At 30.2% G+C, this 22716-nt stretch overlaps 2 long non-coding RNA genes across 2 annotated transcripts; both read left to right on the top strand.

The window, feature by feature from the left end:
* Positions 1 to 2116: 2116 nt before the first annotated feature.
* Positions 2117 to 6066, top strand: LOC127724175 (uncharacterized). The gene is made up of 3 exons (XR_007992379.1): positions 2117 to 2185; positions 2544 to 2607; positions 5471 to 6066. It is a non-coding gene; the product is annotated as an uncharacterized LOC127724175 (long non-coding RNA).
* Positions 6067 to 8596: 2530 nt separating this feature from the next.
* LOC127724174 (uncharacterized) lies at positions 8597 to 18134 on the top strand. The gene is made up of 4 exons (XR_007992378.1): positions 8597 to 10176; positions 11662 to 11731; positions 11988 to 12038; positions 15920 to 18134. It is a non-coding gene; the product is annotated as an uncharacterized LOC127724174 (long non-coding RNA).
* Positions 18135 to 22716: the final 4582 nt, after the last annotated feature.

Raw genomic sequence — 22716 nt, 5'->3', positions numbered from 1 at the left:
TCTGTATATTGGCTGCTTCTGGTTCTTATCCATTTAAGGAACCAATGATTCCGGAGAGTGCAGTTACTTGCCTCAGTCCATTATTGTCAAGATATCAGTGATTTTCCTATTTTTCTGACAAAAGTCATTGGAAGTAATCTTACATAAAACAAATTTTGATATAACCAATCAAAAATGCTATCATAAATAATCTGGGAACAAAAAATTTCACTTTTTCAATTGTAAACTCTGCTACTATTTTTCTTTCAAGTATAAAACTAAAGTAAAAAGTAAAAATTTATTTCATTGAAGTATTACGTGCCATTTGAGTTTTGAAATTAATTTAAATTATGAAGTATTGAAATTAATTTTTATTATAAAGAATCAGTATTTATATCATTTCTTTGAGTTCTTAATTTTTTCTTTCTAAATATTTTTTTTAAATCTAAAGATTTCATACTTGATACATGTAATATCATTTTGCATCATATTTGTATTTTTTTCATTTCAGCTTCTTTTTCTTGTACCACTGAAACTTCACAGAATAATTGCGTACATTTTGAAGTTGTGTACCTGCTTATATGAAATTGTTTGAGGAATTTCCCCCCATTTTTCCCTTAATTCTGATCTTGATGATTGTTTTCCAAAATTTTCAAAGATGGTACTGATTTTGTGTAATCAACTCCTGCAGTTTTCAATCTCAATCTTTTTAACTTCACACAATGATTGTACAAATATTTAAGTTGTCCACTTGGTACTATGGAATAGTTTGATAATTTTTTTCCTGACTTGGGAACTAAGTAATTTTTCATCAAAGGTAAAATAAATAGTTTTTAACCCATATCTTTTGGAATTCACAGAGAGTTTGCAAATCTATAGAGGCTTTTACAAATTTTGGGACTATACATGAGTAGTAAACCTTGAAAATGAGATATTTTTGATCAAACTATGCTTCAAAATATTTTTAAAATGTTGATTTATATGTATTTATTATACTATTACTACACTGTACTTTTTTTCTTACATTTGTATAAGTATTTTCATATCAGATGTCTGGTAACTTATATAAAAGCTATTATCTAGAGCTCTGTAAATTAAAAAAAATGTAAACATAGTTCTAAAATATACTTTTAATGAGTGGAAGAAATTGTGGGGTACAGAATACATTTCGATTTGTAAATTATCAAAATACAAGTAACCTGTTTAAAAGCATGTCTGGTATTTTTACAGTACTTTTTAAATGAATTTAATAAATTATTTGTATTTTAAATTGAGAATTTCTTCAGTTTCCATGATTGGAAAAATAATGTGAGATGCCTTGGAACATTCTGGTGACTATTGTACATTTTATAATGTACAATGGAAAGGACATTTCATTACTTAGATAAAATGGATTCAGTGGACTGATTAGCATAAAAAACTATGATGGAAAACCTTTGAAAGCAGCCAGGATAGAAGCTCCAAGGAAGATGGTCAAATAAATCTTCAACCAAGTCTGAGGCTTTACCAAGAAATTAAGAAGGCAAGTTTATTTAAGCCAAATATTTGTATACATTTTCTAGAAATATTCGACAAGAAGTGCATATTAAGACAACAGGCCAGCACCCTTCTGATCTTCTGCATGCAAAACACCATTGATGTAGTAATTTTAATAAGTTTCATAATTTAAGTTACCATTTTCTTGAACAAGATTTTCGATCAAAATATTTAAAACTTCAAGGGGAGAAAAGTACAATTAACAGCAAGATTTGTTCATTCAATGGGATATAACTGTTAAATTTGCACATCACTTTTGTGCAGTTAAATTCCAAACAAAAACCTTTGACTTGTTTTATTTTTATTATGTCAAGTTTTCTGTTTAGTCAGGTTAATAGTTACTCCTTGCAAAAGATCAATGACATTTTGTATTTATTTGCATTACTAACAAATTATCGAATTAATTAGCAATGTTGCTAATCATCAGATGTTTTTCATTTTCCGCTGCTAGGGGAGACATCTCTGTCAACAGTTTATCTTACAAACTTGTGTTGATACTATTGTGTACATTTTGTAAGAAATCAGAACATTATATAGTGACTTTATATTTATAGAGAAATGGATTTGTAAAATATATAATGTGTCTTTTTTAATTCTTTTTAGGTTCTTCTGTGATATGTTTTCATGGTGTGGGAATAAGACTTGGTGGTCTAATACAGCTAATACGAAGGTATGTACCAGTATGTTAGTCCTGTTTTGAAAAAAGAAAAAGTATTATAAAATGTATTTGGAAATAGCATGTGCTCTAAGCGTGAAGGTTTGTAGGAGTTTGGTAAGAAGTCTTTGCTTTCTTTAATTGCCTTTAAAGGAGTAAATTTAGTTATCTGATTTGATTATGTAAAAGTTTGTTGGGATGCTGGTTTGCTGTTCTCAACTTCTATTACATATTTATAGACTTTAATTTGCCACTGGACATTTAGCAACCAACAATCAAATATATCAATCATTCAAAATATGGAATATACATACATTATATCAAAAATGATCCTTTTAAACAATCTTGAATGACTAATCATTTTATTTTTCAGGTTAGCATCACAGCTTGTCTGTAAAGATTGAAGCTGGGAGTGGGCATTGGAGCTGACTTTTATGGTAAGAACCAATACAAAAAAAACTATATGTAACAGGCTATTATTTGAACTTGGAATTATTTTTAATTATGGGATTTGCATTATTTCTTGTGCTTTAAATTTTTAATGAATTCCATGTTTATTCTGTATTATAATGTTCTGTGCCGCGCACAACACTATCTATACAAAATACATTGTGTGGAAAGTGTTATGCACCGCTCAAAACATAATAATACTTAATAAACATGGAATTTATCAAAAATTTCAAACATGAAATTATGCAAATTCCATAATTAAAAATAATTCCAAGTTCAAATGATACTGTAAATTCAGAAATTATTGCGTGCATTTATTATTGCGATTTTGTCATTTTAGACTTAAATGCGATTTTAATTTTTACGATTTTGAGAAAAATCCTGTTTAATTCATATAAAATATTTCAAAATGCGAGTTTAAATTATTGCGTTTACAACTCTGTCGCATTTTTCGCAATAATAAAAACCTCGCAATAATTTCTGAATTTACAGTAGCCTGTTATGTATAAAAAGAAATATGTTAGACATCTACCATTGACTTGTTTTTCATCCTTTTCTGCTAATAATAATAATAATAATAATAAATTCTTTATTTAAAGAGGGTAAACTCAGTTAGTTACAATAAACTAATCTTCCCTGAGGCCCTCACATACAATTTACACATAGTTAATTTACAGTCAATTAGTTCAATGTAATATTACTAACATGATAAGATATAAGGCTGTTCAAGATGTACATGTAGTCAAAAAATACAAATATAAATAAAAGAATATACAAATACATTGCAGAAAACATAATCTTATCAGGACTGTGTTAAGTACTTCTTGATTCTTTGTTTAAAAGTATAAGTGTTTTGAGCTTTACGCATTTTGTTTGGTAGTCCATTCCATAACACTGATCCAGAATAAACAAAAGATTTCTTAAATAGCTCAACTTTTGGCTTAGGAACTATCAGATTACCTTGAGTGACGCCTCTCAGGGAGTAAGGATTATTATCTGATTTCAGTTTAAACTTTTGAACTAGGTACATTGGTGCTTCCATACTCATACATTTATATAGAAGTAAATATTTGTGGTATTTTATTCTATTGTCAACTGTCATCCACCCAAGTTCTTTAAATAAGGGGGCTGAGGGGGATAAAGGAACTGCATCTAGAATTAATCTTGCTGCCCTTTTTTGGAGTTTTAAAATTCTTGCTATCCCTTCATTTTTACATTCACCCCAAATAATACAGCAGTAGTCAATCAGGGGCAGAATATACCCATTGTAATATGTTTTCCTTGCATTTATATCTAAAAATTTCTTTATTTTAGAAAGGAGGTATATTCTGGATGATATATTAGCACAAACTTGGTCAATTTGATTTCTCCAGTTAAGTGTGCTGTCAATTTTAACACCTAATAATTTTTCACATGAAGAATTTTGTAATACTTTTGAATCTATTATTAAGTTTGGTTGATAAGTCTGAATTGATAGTTTCTGCTTTGTTCCAGTAACCAAACATTTTGTTTTATTTGCATTAATGAACATGTTATTCATTTTGCACCACTCTTCAACCCTGTATAAATCTTCTTGAATATCATCATGTATATTTTCTATGTTTTTCCCTGATTTATGAAGAGTGGTGTCATCAGCATATAGGTCTGTTTCACAATTTTCAATGCATAAGGGAAGGTCGTTTATAAATAGCACAAACAATAGAGGACCAAGTATAGAACCTTGGGGGACACCAAATTTTACATGTTGTTGTTCAGAGTAAACATTACAAATGTTTACCTGCTGTTTTCTGTTATTCAGGTATGACTTGAAAAAACTAACAGTAGCCTCACTAAATCCATAGATTTCAAGCTTTAAACAAAGAATGTCATGATCTACCAAATCAAAAGCTTTTTTAAAATCTAATAAAATTGCTAGGTTTAAATTACCATCATTCATTTCTTGCAACCATTTGTCAATGATATTAATAAGTGCAGTTTGACAAGAATGCTGCGGCCTGAAACCAGATTGTGTAGGGTGTAAATGTTTATGTTTAGATAAGTATTTGTACATGTTATTAGAAACATGCCTTTCTATTAATTTTGATAAAGTTGGAAGAACAGATATAGGTCTGTAATTTGTTGCTAAAAGCTTGTCACCATCCTTGAAAACTGGTGTTAACTTAGCATTCTTCAGTAAAGAAGGATATATACCAGTATCTATCATTCTGTTAAATATGTATGTGAGAGGTGATGCAATAATAGGGGCGCTTAATCTTAGGATTTTTGGTCCTATATTATCCATACCAGATGCTTTGTTTATATCAAGTTTTGTTAACTCATTAAATAGCTCATTCATGATCACTGGTGGTATAGAAAATTTATCATGTTTATGTAATTTATTTTTAACAAATTTACCAAGATTACTGAAATCTGCTTTGTTTACAGGTGTATAACTTCCTTGTTCTCTTAATTTTTCAGCACAGGAAGTGAAAAAGTTATTAAAAGTTTCTGCTATTGATTTTTTACTTTTAGTTGTATTGTTATCTTCTGTGGCTAATTCATATGGTGTATTTTTAACTTTTGGGTTCAGACTGTGAAGACATTTCCATAAAGTTTTAGGGTCATTGGAGTCTTTTACCATATTTTTATAATAATTCTTTTTTGAGCTATCTATGATATGTTTAGTTTTATTTCTCCAATATAAAGACTGGTAGTTCCAAAAAGATATCAGCAAATCACTTTTAAACAAAGTAAGAGAAAGGTTTTATGAATCATGATTATAATGACCATTTATTTATTATTTTGCATTTGATATTGTTTCAATTTTCAGATTTTGACAATTATGTTTAATTCTGTATATTTCTTTTTCAGGTAACTGTGGCTGCATAAAAGGGCTATGTGATTTTACTGTAACAGTAAAGAATGTAATTCAGACTATTTTTGTGTATGTTTGAGAAAATGTTTATAATTTTTACAAAAAGAAAAAAAAATATGTACAGGTTCTCCATTTTCAACAAGATTGGAAGTTGTAGGTTTAAATAGGTCTTTGAAATTACTTTCTATTTTCTGTTCATACTCATGTCTAGGCAAAACACTTCCAGTAGTTTTAAGAATGGAGAATCTAAAAAAAAAGAAAAGAAAAAAAAGAAAAAGAAAAAAATGTTCAATTATTGAAATGTTTTTTATTTTTGCAAATTGTAATATATTTTTTCACCTTTGTGTCATTTTTAGCTGAGTTTATAACGAGGGGTATATTATTTTAAGAATATTTTACAAGAAGCATAGTTGAAGAATATCTTGATGAAAGTAGATTGATTGATTTTTGGTATTTAACACCACTTTCAGCATGATTTGCTATATCTTGGCTGCCAGTTTTTATTTGTGGAGACAGCCTGGTGAAAACATCCCCTTCAACAGAGAAACTGGCAACTCTAGTCAATTAAGATTAACGTTAAACACACCTACAATGTGAGGGTTCAGAGTGCTGACAGGCTAGTGATACAGTAGTTGAACTACTTTGGCAATTCAGCCACCTTTACTCCATCCGACTAAATATGTTATTGAAATGTGTTGAATTTTTGTAATTTAATTATTTTTTTATTTTGATTACCGGTATACTATTTATGTTTTTTTGTTATATATAACAAAGATGTGGAGTTCTAACAGGGTGAAATTTATGTCAAAGGGAGGTAATTTATTATACTGTGTTTAACTTCAATTACTTGAAATTCCCTCAAAGTTAGATTTTTACTTACTTGGATACTCACATTTATGCACTTTTTTACATATCAGATGTTTTCTAGATAATAGAAATTTAGGGTTGGAAAAATTATGTGTCACTTAAAATTATTAATTGAAAGTGCATCTGATATTTTTTATGTATGTTACTTTATTTTCTAAAAACAAATGGACACAACATAGATTGACAATAAGATAATGAGAAGAACCACCTTGTCAGCCAGGATAGCAGCTCTTAGGAAGATGGTCAATTAAATCTTCAACCAAGTCTGACTCTTTACCATGAAAATAGAAAAGGCAAGTTTATTTTAGCAAGATCTTTTAAGATAACAGACTCTTCTGAAATATTGCATTTAAAACACCATTGATGAATTAATTTACCAGTTTAGAATTTAAAGATACAAGATACATGAACAAGATTTTCTATTAAAATATCAATAGTAAATCCTAAAAATAGTCATTAAACTTCAAGAAAAGACAAGTACAATTTAAAACACGATTTTGCATTCAAAGGGAGATAACTTTGTAAAATATTCAGATATTTTTTGTGCAGTTAAATTTAAATCTGACGTTTTTTTACTTTTCTATCTTTTATATTGATTTGAAAAAAAAAATGATTTTATACAATTGTCTACCTGCAATAAGAAATCAGAACAATATTGAGTAAATTTTAGGTTATCGGTAACACATAAATTGATTAACAAAATGTATAATGTGTTGATTATAATTTCATTTCAGGTTCTTTCTGAGACATGTTTTCATGGTGTGGGAATAAGACTTGGTGGTCTTATACAGCTAATACAAAGGTATGTACCAGTATGTTAGTCCTGTTTTGGAAAACTCAAATGTATTATAAATATTTTATGGAAAAACAAGATTTGAACGCTTAAAAGATTTTTTACAGGAATCTACTCTTATTATTATATAAGTAACCAAATAAGAGTAAAGTTTAGGATCTGAATTGTTTACATAAAAATGTGTTGGCTTGTTGGATTGCTGTCTCATCCATATGTTCTTGACATATATAACACATTTTAAGACTATTTCTATTTAATGATTTGCCACTGGACCTTAAGCAACCAACAACCAATCATTCAATCTATTCAATATACAAACATAATACCAACAAAGAACCTTTTAAACAGTTTTTATACGCCCGTTTACATGACGTATTATGGTATACTGTTGTCCGTCTGTCGTCAACATGTCGGACATTAACTCAAAAACGCTTTAACCAATTTGCATAAAACTTTGGTGAATTGTTTATATCTATTGACGTGAGATCCCTTTCGTTTTTATAAATTTAAGATTTTACGTTTCTGAGTTATGGGGTTTTATTCATTAAAAAATGGGGGGTTTTCCAGTTTTCGGACAAAACTCAAGAATGCTTTCACCAACTTGCAAGAAATTGTGGTGAATTGTTTATATCTATTGACATGAGCTCCCTCTCTATTTTTATAAATTTTAGATTTTACGTTTCCGAGTTACAGGGTTTTATTAATGAATTATCATTTTATATTTCAGGTTAGCATCACAGCTTGTCTGTAAGGATTGAAGCTGGGAGTAGGCATTGGAGCTGACTTTTATGGTAAGAATCAATACATAGATTTATGAACTTTTCATCCAAGAGCATTTTAAAGCCCAAGATTTTTGTTAGGCACAGATGTAAATCTTACATATTAATGTCTTCTTTACTTATAGTTGAATAAACAATTTAGAAGGAGATATAAAGATATATAAGGGAAGTCAAAAAGTATAATGTATAATGCGAAATCTTGGGATTTCAGTTTTTTTGTTATCTATAGTTGTCCCCATATATGAAAATATGTAAGTGTGGTATGTATGCCAATGAGACAGCTATCAACCAGAGACCAAATGATGTGGATGCAACTAAATGTCACCCTATGCCTTCAACAATGAGCAAAACCTATATTGTATAGTTAGCTATAAAGGTTCAACATGACTAAATGTTAAAAAAATCAATCAAGTATGTTAATCGCATGATATACTATATATAGCTATAAAACAATGTTAAAAAGATATTTGTCAAGACATCAGCCAATGACTTGTTTTTCATCCTTTTATTGCTAAGAAAAATACTGGTACTTTAAAATTTATGTCAACAAATCACTTTATAACAAAGAAAAAGAAATGTTCTATACATTATAATTGTAATGCTCAGTAAATTATAATTGTTTTGCATTAAATATTATTTCAATGTTCATGAGTAATGTATATTTCTTTTTCAGATATCTGTGGCTGCATAAAATGGTTGTGTGATATAACTGCAACAGTAAAGAATGTAATTCAGACTATTTTTGTGTATGCTTGAGAAAATGTTTATAATTTTTTTACCAAAAAAAAAAAAAAAAATATGTAAAGATTCTCCATTTTCAACAAGATTGGAAGTTGTAGGTTAACTTGTATTTGACATTACAAAAATTCTTTCTATTTTCCGTTTATACTCATGTCTAGTCAAAAAACTTCCAGCAGTTTAAGAATGGATAATGTAAAAGAAAAAGAAAGAAAAAAAAAAAAAAATGTTCAATTATTGAAATGTATTTTTTTTTTTGCAAATTGTAATGTATATATTTTTGCCATCTTTTTGTTATTTTAGGATTTGAGATACTTTCAAATTTTACAAGTTACTTTATACATGTAGTTAATGCAATTAAATCTGCCGATGTGAATATTCCCACTAAATTTCTTAGCAAAAAGTTTAATTATTTTTTTTTTTTTAGCAACGTTTCAAAATGCCTTACCATAGCAAATGCCTCTCTAGTGTAAACTAAAAAGATGAATAATGGTCTGCAGTAAATATATCCCCTTACAACCTTTTCTTTCGTGTTAATTTTAATATCTTTAAGATATGTGACAAGGGTGCTCTAATGCAGAGGAATTTACGAAGTTAAGAAGTTAGAAATATATTTTTTGCACTTTTTTTGTCATTTTTAGCTGACTTTGGTTTGTAACCAAGGTGATATTTTTTAAAGAATAATTTTACAAAAGGCATAGTTGAAGAACATCTTGTTGAAATTGGATTGGTTGATTTTTGGTGTTAAACACCACTTTAACATGATTTACTATAATTTTGGCTGTAAATTTTTATTTGTGGAGACAGCCAGAGTGCCTGGTGAAAACATCACCTTCATCAGGGAAACGGGCAAACCCTAGTCAAATTAAGAATGAAGTTACACATTTCATGTGAGGGTTCTCAGTGTTGACAGGCTAGTGATACAGTAGTTGAACTACTTATAGGACCACTCTGCCACCATAAGTCGATCAGTACGAAATATTTTATTGAAATGTGTTAGATTTTTGTTATCAATCTATTTTTTAATTTTAATTGTACTATTTTATTTATTTTGTTTAATATAACAAGGATGTGGAGTCCGAACAGGGTGAAATTTGGGTCAAAGGGAGGCAATTTATTATACCCCTGTTTAACTCCACATACTTGAAATTCCCTCAATGTTAGGATTTTCATCTACTGGATATTCATGTTTGTACATTTTTTTTTTAAATCAGATGTATACTAGCTAATATTGACTATTATTTAGAGCTCTGTAATAAAAAAAAATAAATGTAAGCAGAGCTCTAGATAATAAGTATGCAGGGTGGGAGAAATCTTGGGTCATTAACAATTGATTTGCTGAAATTTTCAAGAAAGGGGATTTATTGGAAATGCATCTGATATATTTAATGTATAAAACTATATTTAAAAAAAAAAGATGTTAAGATGATGAGGAGAGCCACCTTGTCAGCCGGGAGAGCAGCTCTAAGGGAGATGGTCAATTTAATCTTCTCCAAGTCTGAGGCTTTACCATGAAAAATATGTGGTAAGTTTATATATTCCACAAATTTTATGGTAATAATATATATATATAGGCATTTAACATTATTTTTTAAGGGTTCTTTTCTATCAGTGTTTGATTTTTAGAGTATCTAGTCTTACATTTGTTTTCTGTCTGGTATCGAGTGAGCTGTGTTGGATAGAAACCAACTGTATGCAAGTTATTATCAATGAATTTGTAAACTTATTTGGGTCAAACAAATTTTTATGCAAAGTCTGTAACTGTTTGAATATGGAATTGATATAGAATCATTTTCATAAAAGCGTGGACAAGACGATTTCTTGGCGCTCTTATGTTATCTATTGACTGGGTCAGATAAGGTGAAAGTTTGTCTGTAACGCCCACTTGTCACATTGAATGTGTTCTAGACATTTAAACTGGGGTTGCCAAAGGTTCTAAATGCCTACATCAAATAGTATGAATTATTAGCAGAGGACTAAACCTTGTGTGTTGATTTAAATGTTGAATAATTATTTCTTTTTTTCTTCTCTTGTGCCTACATGTACTTTGCTCTTTTATTATATTTAAATCCCTATTGGAAGGCCTCTGACAGACTGAATGTGCTAAAATCACTGTTATTGATAGCCAATGGCAAACAAGTTAAAGGTACTGTAAATTCAGAAATTATTGCGTGCAATTATTAATAAATAAATTTGGTGTATTTACTGTCTTCTGATTGGTTAAAAGTATTACTTTTATTTTCAGTGTTGTCAATTTTTATGGCGACACGCCCACTCTGACGTTGTATATTCATACGCCAACATCTGTGTACATTATGGTTAATTAAATAATATAAAAAGTTCTTTGAGCCTTATTTTTGATAGAAATTTATTTATAATGAATGGCTATAATTTATTTTGAATTTATTGAACCATAAAATTGATTTTTGACTCTTCACATTTACATAATCCACTTCGCGCATTATTCAATGTGAAGTCAAAAATTTTAATTTTATGGTTCAATAAATTCAAAATAAATAATAACCATTCATTTATTGCGATTTTGTAATTTTAGACTAAAATGCGATTTTAATTTTTGCGATATTGAGAAAAATCCTGTTTAATTCATATAAAAAATTTCAAAATGCTAGTTTAAATTATTGCCAATACAACCATGTTGCATTTTTCGCAATAATAAAAACATTGCAATAGTTTCTGAATTTACAGTAATTGAGTTCGTATTATTACCAACATAAGTATTGGGGTTGTCTTCGCTGTTATGAAAATGATTTTAAGAACCATCAAAAGAGAACAAAACCATCCGATTTTGTAATTGAATATTCCAAAATCATTGTCTTACACATATACGTGCACTTGCACAAGGTCAATTTCTATCTCTAGCAGTTTTAAAGTTTATATATTGAAGATGATAATGTATAATAAATGAAACATAGCATTATTTTGTTAGTCTTCTTAGAGACAGATTGATCTGTAAAACAAGTAATTATTTTTTTATTTTTTTTATATTTAGGTTGTTATAATGATGATGTTTTCATGGTGTTGGGAGTAAGACTTGGATGTCTGATATTGTTAACATGTTGGTAGGTAATCAAGCATCTTTTTAGTAATATAATATTTGAAATAAATTTCATAAGTTTCTTTAGTACCAAAAAATAATTTTACACTGATGAGATACCGGTTGAATTTTTTTGGTAAATATAAAACACAAGTTTATAATTCAGAATACCAAATATTTTTTCCATGATTTTTTGTTATCCTAGTGCAATTTTAAATTTAGTACATGTGTAATAATTTTTTTAGGAAAGTTTAGTATAACTGACTACTTTTATATTCCAGGTTAGCATCAGGTTTCCATTGGGTTACTTGCTGGGATAAAGCTGTTATAAGGTGAGAACTTATTCATCAACATACAACTTTTAAGACTTTATGTTATAGTGTGATGAATGTCACTAAATAGATTTCAATATATATAATTTTTTTAAATTTACAATTAGAAAAAATCAGTATTCAATCTATTCATTTTAAAATAATGTACCCTTTAAAGCTGGGGCGTGTTTTATTGGTCTCTTCTGTACATCTCCAGAATGTCTTCTGGTGAAGAGTCCAAAAAAATGAATCTGGACCTCTTCTGGAGATATTCTGTAGAAGAAGCAATAAAACAAAAATTCAATTTGCCGTCGAATATAATAGAATTTTTTTATGTTGGATAACATAAACGAAGTTTACCATGATTTATTAGAAAATTTAGTTCCGTCAGTTCATTTGGTAGACATGACTTTAATTATGTTCTCTGTTTTGGCATTGATGTAATTATATGATAAGGGAAAAGACAAAGAAAATTGTTGGAAAAAATCGCTGTGTATGTGAAATTGTTTCTTTATGCTTTTCTAATTTAATTTTAACAAACAAATCTGGCTTAAAGCTCAGACCATTAAATTTTTTGGAATAATCTTAAACTATACAAGAATTTGTCAATTTTTGTCTGGTATATAATTGAAAAGGACATCTTGTCTATAAGCATTGTATATAAAAGATATCGCAGAGTTCTCAAAATCTTTAATCCCTGTTGGTCCTTGAAGAAAAATATACTGGTCCTAACTATTACTTCTATTTCAAAATACCAAAATTGTGCCGGTCCTTGCAATATTTCGATGGCTAAAACCTTCGGACCACCACTTTTTGAGAACCTTAATTGTATATGTTTTTAAGATACTAGTATACAAGGATGACTAAATCCGTTGGTTGTGTACTGATTGATACTTTAATCTGGGAGAGCATGATTTCAAGCCGTTCAGTTACTGAAAAACTCTTATTTCGGTGCTTTACGTTTATCCTTTTAATATTAGTTGTTTTTGTGTCTCGTACTGATTTTTTGAGTAAATCCAATTGCAACTGATTTTTACAGTTTGTTCTTATGTTGTACTGTTACATCACTACCTCAGTTTAAGGGAGTGTTGAGCGCTCACAAACATGTTTTACCCTGCCACATTCTCCAAAGTCGGGAGCCTATAGTTCAGTGGTTGTTGTTGGTTCATATCTGTCAACTCATATTTGTTTTTTTTTTTAAAAGATTTTGATATATATAGTTAGGCCGTTATTTATTTATTTTTTTTCATTGTTTCATATTTTTCATGTCGGAGCCTTTTATAGCTGACTATACGGTATGGGTTTTTGTCATTGTTGAAGGTCATACGGTTGGTTATAATTGCTGAAACTACTTCATTTGAACTCCGGTTGATAGTTGCCTAATTGGCAATCATGCCACATCTCCTTACTAGTTTTGATATTCTATACCTGACTTTTAAATTCGTGTTTTTTTCTGAACATGTATGGACGTTAAAAATAAGAAACCAAAAATCAATCAATTTAAACTCGTGTTAAATAAAGGGAAAACCATTTGATTTTTTGGGGAGGGGGACAGGAGGATTTCGAATATGAATATGGTGGCATGGTAAGAGATGGAAAAATAGGCATGCTTAGCGACAGATTAAAAATTTAAAATGAATAAAAAAATCCGCAAAAAACCCTCCTGCCCCATTCCCCTTCCCATTATATTAAAGAGTCCTTCCCTTACTGTTATTGTCCGTGTAGTTTTTTAGCTCACCGGGGCCCAAAGGGCCCCATGTGAGCTTATGCCATCACTTGGCGTCCGTCGTCGTCGTCGTCAACTATTTCAAAAATCTTCTTCTCTGAAACTACTGGGCCAAATACCTTCAAACTAACTAAATGTTCCTTAGGGTATCTAGTTTATAAATTGTATCCGAAGTTTTGATCCATCGACAAACATGGCCGCCATGGCTAAAAATAGAACATAGGGGTCAAATGCAGTTTTTTGCTTATATCTCAAAAACTAAAGCTTTTAGAGCAAATCTGACATGGGATCAAATTGTTCAATTGTTGGGTTGCTGCCACTAAATTGGTAGTTTTAAGGAAATTTTGCAGTTTTTTGTTATTATCTTGAATATTATTATAGATAGATATAAACTGTAAACAGCAATAATGTTCAGCAAAGTAAGATCTACAAAAAAGTTTATATGACCAAAATTGTCAACTGACCCCTTAAGGAGTTATTGCCCTTTAAAGACAATTTTACACAATTTGTTCATCAAGTTTTCTAACATTTAAAAATCTTCTCTTCTGAAACTACTGGGCGAAATACCTTCAAACTTCATCTTAATGTTCCTTAGGATATCTAGTTTATAAATTGTATCCGAAGTTTTAATCCATTGACAAACATGGCCGCCATGGCTAAAAATAGAGCATAGGGGTAAAATGCAGTTTTTGGCTTATATCTCCAAAACTAAAGCTTTTAGAGCAAATCTGACATGGTTAAAATTGTTCAATTGGTCAAGGTCTATCAGCCCTGAAATTTTCAGACAAATCGAACAGCCCATTGTTGGGTTGCTGCCACTAAATTGGTAGTTTTGAGGAAATTTTGCAGTTTTTTGTTATCTTGAATATTATTATAGATAGATATAAACTGTAAACAGCAATAATGTTCAGCAAAGTAAGATCTACAAAAAAATTAAATGACCAAATTTGTCAATTGACCCCTTAAGGAGTTATTGCCTTTTAAATACAATTTTACGCAATGTGTACATCAAGTTTGCTAACATTTAAAAATCATCTCTTCTGAAACTATTGTGCCTAATACTTCTTAACTTTGAATGAATGTTCCTTTAGGAATCTAGTTTATGAATTGTATCCGAAATTTTGATCCATCAACAAACATGGCCGCCATGGCTAAAAATAGAACATAGGGGGTGAAATGCAGTTTTTGGCTTATATCTCAGAAACTAAAGCATTTAGAGCAAATCTGACATGGGGTAAAAATGTTCCATAGGTCAATATCTATCAGCCCTGAAATTTTCAGACACACCGAACAACCCATTGTTGGGTTGCTGCCACTAAATTGGTAGTTTTAAGGAAATTTTGCAGTTTTTGGTTATTATCTTGAATATTATTGAAGATAAGGATAAACTGTAAACAGCAAAAATGTTCAGCAAAGTAAGATCTACAAAAACGTTTTTATATGACCAAAATGGTCAATTGACCCCTTTAGGAGTTATTGCCCTTTTAGGACAATTTTACACAAGTTGTTTTATGTTTTTTAACTTTAAAAATCTTCTCAAATGAATCTAGTATAAATTTTGTACTTCATTTCCTTGTACTTCAAGAAACATAGACACTATGGCTAAAATTGAACATATGGGTAAAAAGCAAAAATAATCATTGATGAAAGATTTAAGCAAAAAAAATAACAGGTGAGCGATTCAGGCTCTTGAGAGCCTCTTGTATATTTATCCAACTTATTGTTCCTATAGGAATGTCCTAATAAGGTTGCCATACCATAGAAACGTGTATCACACAACTCACATTCTATTATATCTGCATTTATAAATTTATTAATGTCATTTAAACTAAGCGACGCCACGTTTGTTACGTGCCTCTGCCGTCTAAACTACCTATTTAAAAAGAAGAGATAGAAGAGAGCCAGAAGATCTTCCCAAAGCAAAAATCTAAAATGAACCTCTTCTGGCTCACTACTGAAGAACAAAAAAAAACGCCCCAGATACTAGATCTGAAGAAGATATATGAAGGGGAGATAACAATAAAATCAGATATTTTTGATACTATTTATTTTTGAGTAATCAATATAAGTAATAAACAAATTGTTTAACATACACTGATGTCTGTTTCTTTATTCCCGTTAGATTATTTTAAAATTAAGAATCAACAATTGAAATTTAACTTTGTTTCTTTTTCAGTCAAAAGAGTTGCAGTTGCTGCCTTCTTTGTATGGTAAAATCCTCAGACTACAATCCTGCAAACCATTGGATGAACTGTTGCTATCTTTTGTAAAAAAATCAGCAGATATTTGTCTTATAAGCAGAATGAATTATAAATGCAATTAATTTTTAATGCTTTATTATTCAAATTATAAATATTTATTTCATTATTTTTTCTTGCATTCAAATATTGTTTTGTGATTGAAGAAATATAAAAAAAAAACTGTGAAATTATTGTTATTTGAGAGGTCCCAAAGGTATGATGTATGGTTTCACAAGATACCCATAAGACTTGCTTCAGTTAACATATATTTTTTAAGTTATGTACACTGGTTAAGAATTATAAATCCTTTGTGAAATGATTTTTTTCTGGTTAGAAACCTATTAAGTAGGACTTCGATGGCCAAACACTAAAAGGGAATAAAACAAATCCCCTATTAAACAATTTAAGTACTGAGTTTTTGGTGCAATATGAACTAGAAATAAAAATGTTTAGTTAGATGGTTTGTTTTGACTCTGCATTCTTTACATTCATACAAATTAATGGCTGTCAGTTTTATTTATTGGTTTTGTTTATATATTATAAATGCATTATTCAGCATTTGAGGCCACTGAAGTGAAAATAATTACATAGTTTTTGCAGTTTGTCATATTTTCTCATTTTTGTTTGATAGATATCTATATTTTTTCTCATTTATGATTATTTATATTTTAATGTTTGATTTTTGAGGCTTGTACTCAGCTTCTAAACAATTACCTCCCCCCTCCACATGTATAACCAGGATCCTGTAAAAGAAGTTTTGATTTTGAAGGATGGATGGATAATTAAAAATGCAAGATTTTTTAATGTGCTGGTTCATAATGTAAAAGTCTGCACAAGACATCTAACCCTACCTGAACACATTATTCTGACTTCCAGCTGACCAGTCTTTGCTCCTACTCCTAAATGCTGAATGCTTAGCAGGGGAGCATCAAATACCAATTTTCAATTCTTTGATATGACCCAGGGCAGGACCAAATCCCATGCTCATCTGCACTCATGTTTAGCATAAAAAGGTTATTAAAGAAGATTTGTCTGTCTGTTTGTCCATCATCATCTCTCATCCACAGCTTATAAACTATTGGAAGGTTTTCATTTAAACTTTCAGATTATCTTCTGTATCTAATGGCTGTGTGTATTTTATTTTATTATAATGAAATTTTGGGGTTCTCAATTGTAATGAATGGACCTCCTAAGTATTTGAAAAAAAAAGGGAAAAAAGCTTCTCATACCACCATTTTATCATGTGAAGGATAGGTTGGTTCAAAAATATTTGTTTTTAATCATTTTTTTAGTAGTTGGATCTCATTATGACAAAATTTTAATGACTTCAATTCAAAATAAATTTGGGGTTCACACTGATATATATTACCACTGTAGCTTTAATGTAAATTTTATAAGGCTTTGCTATAACATGATTTGTGTTTTATCTGGTTTTATCTGATTTTAGAGGTTTTTATGTGATTTTATTTGTTTTTAACTGTCAAATCTTGTTATACCAAGCCTTAGTATGATTGAGTTTATATATTTTGATTATACATGCAATTCAAAATATAAATTTACATAATGAGATCAGACATTTATTATGCTTTTAGCTCGTCTTAGTGGATAAAATAGAAAAATGAATGAACATAAATATTGAAGTGGTCATTGAAGATTGACCAAATTACAAGATTTATAAATGCAGAATCTTGCTCTAACTAAATCTATGTTCTTATCAGCTGAACCAACCTATCCTTCAATATGAGTAATAAAATTTTATAAATGGAAAAGTCCATTCTTCGATTGGGGAACCTTTGGATGTTAAAAAAATATACACAATGCCAACAGATACTGAAGATTATTTGAAAGTTTATGCAAAAACAATTCAATCCTTTTGATTGTGATTGGAAGTTGTAGACGGATGAGCAAACAGATGATACTATACTTGCTGACTATGGCACATTTCCTAAAGGATATAGACTATGGGCATGGGTTTTGCTCATGGTTGAAGGCTGTAGGTGACTGATAGTTGTTAAATTCTATGTCATTTGGTCTCTGGTGGAGAGTTGTCTCGTTGGCAATCATATCTCCTCTTTTTATTTTATATGAAATAATTACTTATTACTTCCTGGGCAAAAAGTTATGGTTCCAAGAAAATAATAAAAAAAAATATTTATATCATACATGTATTGTTGGGAGGAATTATAAAGAAACTTTATATACAATATAAGAGCTTGGGGTTATAAATGTTTAATGAACTGCAGTGATCTAATAATTTTTGCACAGATCACGATATTAGTTTATTTAAATAACCCAGTAAATAAATTGAGTACACCTCATTAATGAATTTGATTCATGTATTTTTATGCATTTTTTATCTAAGTATTTACCATTGTATTCCTTGTTATATTTGTAAATGCCTCTTCGTATGTGACAAACTGAGGATTCATATATTTTATGGAATTATATAAATTTAAGTTTGGTATTTAAAAGTATTGGAAAGCACCAAGTTTAATATTGAGCAAAAAAAAATATTCCTTTAAGACCTAAGGATATTAAAATTTAAGACATGTATCTCAGAACTGAATTGATTTTCTAAATTCTATTTAAACAGCTAGTCTGGGAACTGGTATCAAGAAACTAAAAAGAATCCTCAGCGCTGTCAGTTATTTTGTATAATTGTAATATTTAACCAATGATACCTTACCCATGATGCAGATCCTTTTCCTCCTTTTACTTATAAAGGGACTAAAAACTTATTATTATTACAATTTCTTTGGTATTTGTACACACTTGATGGAGCAGAATGGGTCTGGTTTCATTTGGGTATTTTATATTATGATGCATGATAATGATATAAATAAATAGGTTATAAAAATTTAATTGAGAAAACCTATCTTATATTTTATTTGAGTCTGAATGACAAATAAAGGGGGAAGAGGTTTCTGTGGTCAAGGGTAACACACAGCTGATTTATTGTATGGTATGGACGAAGTTGAAAAAGCGAGACTTGGGCATGCTTTTTCCATAAGCAGCAGCTTCAACAATGTATTTGATTGTGATAAGTTCAAGTTAAAGAAAACAACTAGTGGTAGGTCAATGATATTTGGTATGCAGTTATATAAGCATTGAAACATCTTATTTCTAAGGAGATTATTTTGCTTCTCTCCCTCAGTCATAGTCGACTTAAAACTTTTAATTAGTTTACATGTATAAGTTTGTGATTAGTTCAATTGAAAGGGAACTATAAGTGGTATGTCAATGATATTTGGTATACAGATGTATGAGCATTGACAAATCTCAGTTCCATAGAGATTGTTCAGCTCCAGCCTCAGTCATGGTTTATTGACTGAATGTTTTGCATTATTTACATGTGATTTGTGATTAGATCAGTTTAAGATGAGTGACTAATATCTGATATTTGGTATGCAGTTGTATTGGCATTTGCAAGTCTCATTTTCATAGAGATTATTTGGTCCTACTTCCTTATCATGGTTCATGGACTTTGAAACTTTCAGTTTAACAAGGAACCAATTGATAAGTCAATGGTGTTGGGTATGCAGTTTTATAAGCATTAGCATTTCCATGGTGTTTTTATTTTGCCGTCAGTCATGGTTCATTGCATAGATAACAAGTTTAAATATTGCAATTTAATTTCAACATTTGCATTATACCACCAAAAAACGCAAGACATATCTCTGTGTCAACAGTTTATATTTCCATCTCTTGGTATCTTTCAACATCATGTTTTGAGTTTTAAATTTCACAGAAACTTCTTTGCTAGTTTAAACAAGACTTGACACAAATGATACTTAGGAATTACATGACAGAAATGTTCATTGGACTTGCTGATTACCTGATTGGCTGCCAAGTCTTTAAATAGATCTAGAATTCTAAAATGATCTAGTTTATATAAAGGCTCATCAGATACAAAACACAGGAATACAGATCTAGCAGCGGGTGCTCCTGATATGAAACTTCATAATCAAGACTGAAGAAGAATGAGTTAATCCATATCTTGTATGCAGTTGCCTTATGGTCTGGTTTAATCTGGCATATGAACATTATCTTGATTCCATTTTTAAGGGTATGTGTACATTATTTGTTTTCAAATTAATTTGACAGTTTTTATGTGTAATAAGGACAATTAATTATCTTATGGTTATTGCCTGTGATCTATTTCTCACACGAAGAGATATATTTTGTATCACATTGCATGGATTGGGATAAGAAAAAGGTTTACGAAAAATTTGTTAATTTGAGTGGCTTATCCTGCACCATTTGGTCATCATTTAGGTTCCATGATTTGGTCTGTTCTCGGTCAGATTCTCTAGGTCAACAATGTATGGTGTACAGAATGATTGTAATGTGAATATGATTGTCTTATGAGATACATCTGACCTTGGCCTTTTTGTGAAGTGTGGTCAACATTAAGTTTTTATAGACTGCAAAACTTTTGCCATTTTATAATGGTGTGGATATGTCGTCATTGTGGTCTGAAGACATATGTTTTCCAGACAATAACGAGTATAAGTGTATAGATCTCAAAGAAATAGAACCACAAGGTCCCATACCACAAAAGGAAGGTATGAATTGAATTTGGGGTTATTGCCCTAACAGTTTAGGAATAAAGGTTAAAAAAAAGATTTTCTGGGGTTTCCAGACCATAACTTGAGAATAAATCCATGGATTTCTATGAAATTATTATACAAGATTTCAAACCAAAAAGGGATTTTGGTGATTATGGCCCAAACTGTTTATGAATTAGGAACCAAACAAACACCAATACTTTGTATAAATTATTTGTTTCTTGACCAATTTCGATGAGAATCATGTATTCTTAGGGTTCTTTTTAAAATATGCTGAATCTGTTACCATGTTTGTGTATTTCTGTTTTCGAATTGGTTCACATTCAGGTCCAAAGGATAAAAAATTAATCTAAGTTTGATTTAAACCCAAAATTGAATTCTTTGGGTTTTTTTTTTTATATAATCAAACTGTGTATTTACATATTGGGCCCATTATCTAATTGGTTCATATTGAGGTCCAAATGGTCCAAAATTAAACTGTTTGATTTAAACCAAAATTTTAATTCTTGTGGTTCTTTGATATGCTGAATCTACTGGTAACTGTGATCTGTATTTAGATTTTGGATTGTTAGCCCTGTTAACAAACTAGTTCAAATTGAGGTCCAAAGGGTCCAAAATAAAAAAATAAAAAATTGAATTTTTTGAGTTTTTTGAAATGCTGATTCTAACTTATTTTAGATTTTGGATATTAGGGTATAGGTAAATGTATTTTTGAATTCTTAGACCACATTTATTTGGAGTCAGAAACCTATGCTGTGTCAAATATTTTATCACAATCCAAATTAAGAGCTGTATCAAGCTTGAATATTGTGTTCATACTTGCCCCAATTTTTCATGGTTCAACCTCTGTGGTTGTAACAAACTGTGCCATGCAGTGCATTTTATTATGATTATGTCAGAACTATAGTGAGTGTATAAAATGATTGTACGGTGTAGTATGGTTTATATTTGCATCCGACAGGGTTTATCTGAAATTGACCTTATATTCATGGGTCAATGATAATGTAAATGTTCTGTTAAAGCCTTGTAAATTTAGATACGAGTAAGATCTTTGAATATTGTCTTTATCGTACATAACATTGATTATGTTGTGAATGTTTGTGGATAGTTGGGACTGAGGTTTGAGGTTTTTGTGCTTCGTAACTATCTGAGGAATGAAACCCTTTCAATTGATGTTCACATATTGTTCTTATGATGTAGTGCTACAAACCTGTCACATGTTGGGAAAGGGGGTTAGCGCTTGCATTTTTTTAGCTCACCGGGGCCCGAACGGCCCCATGTGAGCTTATGCCATCACTTGGCGTCCGTCGTCGTCCGTCGTCTGTCGTCGTCGTCGTAAACTACTGTGGATTCATTTATTTTCGTGGGTACCAATTTTCGTGGATTAAGGAAAACTTACATGTTCGTGGATATTTAATTTCGTGGTTTTTGACAATGTCTGCATACAAGCCTAAAGTAAATTTGCCATTCGTTGAACTTTTAATTTCGTGGTTAACATAATACCACGAAATCCACGAAAATTGGTATCCAACGAATAATAATGAATTCACAGTATTTAAAGAATCTTCTCCTCTGAAAATACTGGGCCAAATACCTTCAAACTTTAACTGAATGTTCCTTAGGGTATTTAATTTATAGATTGTATCAGAAGTTTTGATCCATCAACAAAAATGGCCGCCATGGCTAAAAATAGAACATAGGGGTCAAATGCAGTTTTTGGCTTATATCTCATAAACTAAAGCATTTAGAGCAAATCTGACATGGGGTAAACATGTTCAATAGGTCAAGAACTATCAGCCCTTAAATTTTCAGACGAATCGAACACCCATTGTTGGGTTGCTGCCACTAAACTGGTAATTTTACTTTAAGGAAATTCTGCAGTTTTTGGTTATTGTCTTGAATATTAATGAAGATAAAGATAAACTGTAAACAGCAAAAATGTTCAGCAAAGTAAGATCTACAAAAAAGTTTTTATATGACTAAAATTGTCAATTGACCCCTTAAGGAATTTTTGCCCTTTAAGGACAATTTTACACAATTTGTTCATCATGTTTGCTAACATTTAAAATTCTTCTCCTCTGAAACTACTGGGCCTTATAATTCTAAACTTTAATTGAATGTTCATAAGGGTAACTGGAGTTATTGCCCTTGAAACGTTTATTTTT

The sequence above is a fragment of the Mytilus californianus genome, unplaced genomic scaffold (genome assembly GCF_021869535.1).
Source record: "Mytilus californianus isolate M0D057914Y unplaced genomic scaffold, xbMytCali1.0.p SCAF_14, whole genome shotgun sequence".
NCBI classification, from domain to species: Eukaryota; Metazoa; Mollusca; class Bivalvia; order Mytilida; family Mytilidae; genus Mytilus; species Mytilus californianus.
The sequence above is the reverse complement of the archived record's forward strand: the minus strand, read 5'-3'. Positions and strand labels throughout refer to the sequence as shown.